We start from the raw sequence: 6000 nt of genomic DNA on the forward strand, positions 1-6000 counted from the left end.
TCCTGTAGGTCTACCCTCAGCAAACTCACCTGTCAGCCGGGCGTGCGGCACACACCTGTGATCCCAGCACTCAGGGAGCCAGAGGCAGGCGGATCTCTGTGAGTTCGAGGCCAGCCTGGTCTACAAAGCGAGTTCAGGACAGCCGGGCCACACAGAGAAATCCTGTCATGAAAAAAAAGAACAGCAACAACAAGCCCAAACAAACAAAAACACAACTCATCAGCATTTCCCCATGTGGTTTCTGGGTTTCATTTCCTTCCCCACTTACATTTTTGTCTCTGGAAATGACCGGAGCCCACAGCGGGGAAGCAGCCGCTCAGAAGTTTACTGACACTCATGCATTTATGAACTGACCTACAGTTTTTTGGGTTTTTTTAAATTACATTTAGTTATTTATGCTGTGGCGTGGGATGCACACAAGCCAGAGCACGTGTACACACGCGTAAGGGACAGCTTTCAAGAGCCGGTTCTCTGCTTCTAGCCTGGGGGGCCCGGGAGTCAAACTCAGGTCCTCAGCCTTGCAGGCAGGTGCCTGGCCCCGCTGCACCACCTCGACAGAGTGTGGAGGGTATTTGTTCGTTTGTTTGGTTTGGTTTGGTTTTGAGTCAGCATGTTTCTGGGGAGCTCAGCCTGTCCTGGAACTCAGAGACCCACCTGCCTCTGCCTCCTGAGTGCTGGGATCAAAGGTGTGCGCCTCCACCGCCTGGCCTCTTCTCCTTTTTAGATTCTTCTCTCTCTCTCTCTCTCTCTCTCTCTCTCTCTCTCTCTTTTAATGTGTATGGGTGGATTTTACGCCTGTGAGTTTATCTGTGCACTACAAGAATGCCTGGCGCCTGTGGGGGTGCCAGGAGGGCATTGTTGGAGCCCTAAAATGGAAGTTGGGGATTGTGGTGAGCCGCTCCGTGGGCGCGGGAGACAGAAGCCGTGTTCTCTGGAAGAGCACACTCTTCCACACTGAGGGGCGTACCTTGTCCATTTGAGACTGGGTCTCACTGGGACCGGTGACTTGATTGGGCTGGGCCGGCTTCAGGCTCCAGGGACCTTTGGGTGGCAGGCTCCAGAGCCGCAATGACAAGCACAGGTCGCCACAGCTGGCTTCTTCACGTGGGAGCCAGGGATTGAACTCATGTCCTTGTCCTCGCATGAGGAGACTTTTACCTCCCCAGTCCCAGACTTTGCTTTATTTTAATTAATTAGTGAATTTCTTATTTCATTCATTCATTTATTTATTTTGGGTACAAGGTCTCGTCTCGTTGTGCAGGCCTGGCTGGCCTAGAACTTGCTATTTAGATCAGGCCGGGCTAAAACACACCGAGATCTGTCTCTGTCTCCGTGCTCCGTCACGCCTGGCCAGAACTTTCCTTTCAGAGGCCTGATTCTTTTTTTTTTTTTTTTTTTTTTAATGTTTTATTTATTTTTATTTCATGTTCATTTTGTGTTTTCTCTGCATGTATATCTATGTGAAGGAAGGTGTCAGAGCCCCGGAACTGGAGTTACAGATGGTTGTGAGCTGCCATGTGGGTGCTGGGAATTGAACCTGGGTCCCTGGAAGAGCAACAAGTGCTCTTAACCATTGAGCCAGCTCTCTAGCCCCCAAGCCAAACCTCTTTTTTTTTTAATTTTTTTTTTTTTTATTTCTTTCGAGATCCGGTTTCTCTGGGTAGCCCTGGCTACACTCTGCAGACCAGCATTCTGGCCTTGAATGCTCAGAGATCCACCTGCTTCTACCTCCCAGGTGCTGGGATTAAGAGCATGTAACACCAAGCTGGGCCAGGCCAAACTATTAAACATTATGTTTTATTATTATTATTTTTTAATATATATGCAGGTTTGTTTTATTTTTAAAGACTTATTTACATAGCATTCTGCCTGCATCTGTGCCCAACCACCAGAAGAGGGCGCCAGATCTCACTATAGATGGCTGTGAACCACCGCGTGGTTGCTGGGAATTGAACTCGGGACCTTTGGAAGAGCAGACCGTGCTCTTTACCCCCCAGTCATCTCTCCAGCCTGTAAATGCATGTTTATTGGGAGCAGAGAGGGAGGGGAGGGGGAAGGTGTTGGGAGCAGTGCCTCTGGCAGCTGCTTTGATAAGCAGGCCTTTACTAAAGGCAGAGAAGAACTTGCAAGTCCATCTCCTTTTGTTTGTGACAGCAGGTGGGACAGCTTGTGAGGGTCACACCTCTTCCTCAGGGTCCTTGTAGAAATTAACCCATTGTTCAGAGATGTTTTACTGGCTAAAAGTAACTCCTCACAAATAAAGAGGTCAGAGGGCTGGAGGCAGAGTTGGAGGCAGAGACTGGAGGCTTGCTGCTCGCGCTGCTTGCTGTGGCAGCCTGCCTTTTGCTGTGGCTGTCGAATCTGGACCTTTAAAAAGTTTCCTGTGTGCTGCTGTGTGTTTATTTTATTAATATTAATCCTCACTCCCGACTCAAGAACCGTTGACTCTGCTGGCTGGCTCCGGCAGGAAGGAGAGCGGGTGCTGTGGGGGAGGGAGGGAGAAGGGGAGGGAAAGGGGCTCTTTCCTTTTGATACTGTTATATACTGCAACACTATAAAGACTGTTTTGCCATGAAATGAAAAACATTTAAAGAAGAAATTTCTCTTTGAAGGGGTCTGGAGAGATGGGCTCAGCAGTGAAGAGCGTCAGCTGTTCTTCTAGAGGACCTGAGCTCGGTTCCCAGCACCCACGTCAGGCAGTTCACAACGGCTTGTAACCCCGGCCCCAGGGGATCCAACACCTGCCTCCCCCCCCCCCCCCACCTCCACACACGTGTGCGTACATTCAGACGGCACACACATACGTAAATAAGTAAAACTACCGAGAGAGACTATATACATATTATATAGGATATCCCCGTGTAGCCCTGACTGTCCTGGAACTCACTCTGGAGACCAGGCTGCAGCCTGGCCTCGAACTCAGAACCACCTTCATCTGCCTCGCAGGTGCTGGGATTAAGCACCACTACGTGCAGCTTAATAAAAACACATCTGTTTTGGAGATTGATTTATTCATGTAGTGTGTGTGTGTGTGTGTGTGTGTGTGTGTGTGTGTGAGGGCTCTGTGTGTACACCTGCAGGCTAGAAGAGGGAATCGGATCTCATTATAGATGTTGGTGAGCCACAATTCCCATCTGGTTGCTGGGAATTGAACCCAGGACCTCTGGAAGAGCAGTGAAGTGCTCTTAACAGCTGAGCCATCTCTCCAGTCCCATAAAAATCCATCTTAACAATCAGTGAAGGCCATCCAGCTGCCCCCTGTTTCAGAATCTCTGACGGTTCTCAGAAACCCGGGGACTGAGCACGGAGGACGGTGGAAGCCTGCGGACCGGTGATGCCGAGAGCAGGGGTGGGTTTATGAGCAGAACAGCCACTCCTTCCTGCACCAGTAGGTGGGGACACTCCCCGCACAGTGCTGTCACAGCCATTAGCATTGTCATCGTGACAAGCCTTCCTTGGAGGCTCTGTCACTCCTGAGCAATGGCCGGGAGGAACTGGGTCTGGGTGTCACAGAGGATCACCAACACCGCAGCTGGAACGGGAGAGCCAGCTCAACAGGCTCAGGCCACACGGGGACAAAGGTGAACAAAGGCCCCTCGCGCTTCCCGGTAAAACCCCAGTGCCCGTCAGCAGTGAGTCAGGGAGCTGTCCAAAGCTGCCCTGCCAGCAGTGGGTACCGGGAGGCTTTGCTCTAGGGATGGTAGTTACTGCGCACAATTGGCTTCTCCCACATCAGAGTCGGGGGGGAGAGGTCTGAAGCGGAGATCTGACTTTTTAAAAAGGACGTATTTATAAGTATGTGTACATACGTGAATCTCAGGGTGTGGGTGTGTGCACACGAGTACAGGCGCCCTTGGGTACCAGAGACCAGCGGCACTGGATCCCGTGGAGCTGGAGTTACAGGCAGCTGCGAGCCGCCACTCGGACGCCGGGAACAGAATGAGCAGGGAGCACCCTTAACTTCGAGTCGCCTCTCCAGGCCCAGCAGGGAGGATGGTTGGGACGGGGTCTCCAGCTTCAGAGCCTCCTGCCTCTTCCTGAGCGCTAAGGTCGCCTGGGACTACAGGTTGAAGCATGCCTGAGGACTTCCTTCTGAGATGTCTGACTTCTTTTTCTCAAGGCACACATGGAGTCTTTAAAGGGGCCATTCATTCATTCATTCATTCATCAGCCATCCATTCAAGACAAGGTCTCCCTATGCAGCTCTGGCTGTCCCGTAACTCACTTTATAAGAAGAGGCTGGCCTCGAACTCTGATCTGCCTGCCTCTGTCTTCCAAGTCCTGGGACAGGTCCAGCTGGGGACTTTCTTTTACTTGAAGGTACCTGACTTCTGGGACAAACATACTACCCAAGTTACAGTAGGCTGTAAGAGGTTGACTTCTGGGGCTGGAAGGGTTCTGGCTCAGTGGTTCAGGGCACTGGCTGTTCTTCCAGAGGTCCTGAGTTCAATTCCCAGCAACCACCTGGTGGCTCACATCCATCTGTAATGTGCCCTCTCCTGGCCTGCAGCCACACATGCAGATAGGACACTTGTATATATAAAATAAATTTTTGGAAAAAAAAAGTTGACTTCCACTGTATTCTCAAGAGCAGAGGCAAGGAACTCCTGTAAGACTTGAGGTTATTTTACACCTGGATGACATCGCCAGCTGTCTGGTAACACCTAGAGGCAGCTGCGGCTGTGGTAAGCTGGGAAAGGAGGCATGGGTGCTGAGGGCCTCTGTGGGTGGAGTCAGGGCTGGGTACCGCGTGGTGGCTTGCATTGGGACGGTTCCATGACTAAGGATTATCTGGCTGAGATGTCATCAGGGGCCAAGTTGGAAACAAGTCTTGCTTCTGATCCCTCAGAACACTGGCTGTGGGGACGAAGGCACGTCACCCTCCCCTCCTCCGGGGTAAGGCTCCTGTAGCAGGGAGCGACACACGGGCTGCACAGAAAGGGCTTCGAGGAGCAAGTGCCCAGGCCAGGTGGATTTGTACGTATCTTCATCGATTAAAACCCAGACCAAAGCCAGGGACGCTGCTGAGCTTTCAGTGTTTAACCCTCTCGGGTCGTCCTGGCCAGTCGGGCAGAGCGTGTCTCTCCCGGATTGAAAGCCCGGGGTGCCCCCACTGTGTTTGCCACTCAGCGTGTCTCAGAACATGAAGTTTCTGAGTCGGGACACCCAAAGGTGCTAACACCCAAAACATGCCTGCTCCCAGGCATTCTGGGTAAGGGCGCCTCAACCTTTACCATCTACCAGTGAGGGACAGGACATGTACTGTAGGCTGTGTCACTGCTTTGTTTCCCATCATGCACCTCGAATGGCCATCCAGGAGTCCGTGAGGGGCCCAGCTGCACAGACAGCCTCCTAGGTTGTCTGCGGTCCCTTCTATTGCACGGAATGGCGTATTTACCCCCCTTCGGTCTGTGCACCGGGAAGGACTGCAGTGGGTGTGTCCGCATTAAAACACACTTGGATTACAAAGGAAGCCCCACTCCCGTTCTGTTATCACGTGTCAACCGAGTCCTCCCACTTTCCAGACACTGAAGACGGGGAAGCCAGCAGGATGGAAACACTGACTGCAGGCTCATGGACCTCTTGCTAGTCTATGGTAGGACACAAACACCCAGCAGATTCATCGCAGCTGTCTCCTGTCTTGCAGGTGATGGTGGACTCAGCGAAGTCGAGACACAACCCAGAAAACCACAGTCTCGAATGAACTTATTAAAAAAAACGGGAAGTTAGGGTCAGTCAACAGTAAGGGAGGCGGAGGCGGGTGCTTCCGGTGTGTCGGTAGGTTGAGAGGCAAGAGGTGTTTCCATGTTCTGTTTGTCTGTGTGTGTGCAGGCGTGCACGCACGTGGAAGCCAGGGGTGCCATTCCTTAGGCACCAGGCACTTTCCTTTTAGATTTTTACTTAATGTGTATTGAGTGTTTTGTCCGCAAGTATGTCTGTGCACATGTGTGCCTGGCGCCTGCAGAGGCCAGAAGTGGCCATCAGACTGCCTGGAACCGG

Source organism: Psammomys obesus, unplaced genomic scaffold (genome assembly GCF_907164565.1).
Source record: "Psammomys obesus unplaced genomic scaffold, mPsaObe1.curated_primary_1811, whole genome shotgun sequence".
NCBI lineage: Eukaryota > Metazoa > Chordata > Mammalia > Rodentia > Muridae > Psammomys > Psammomys obesus.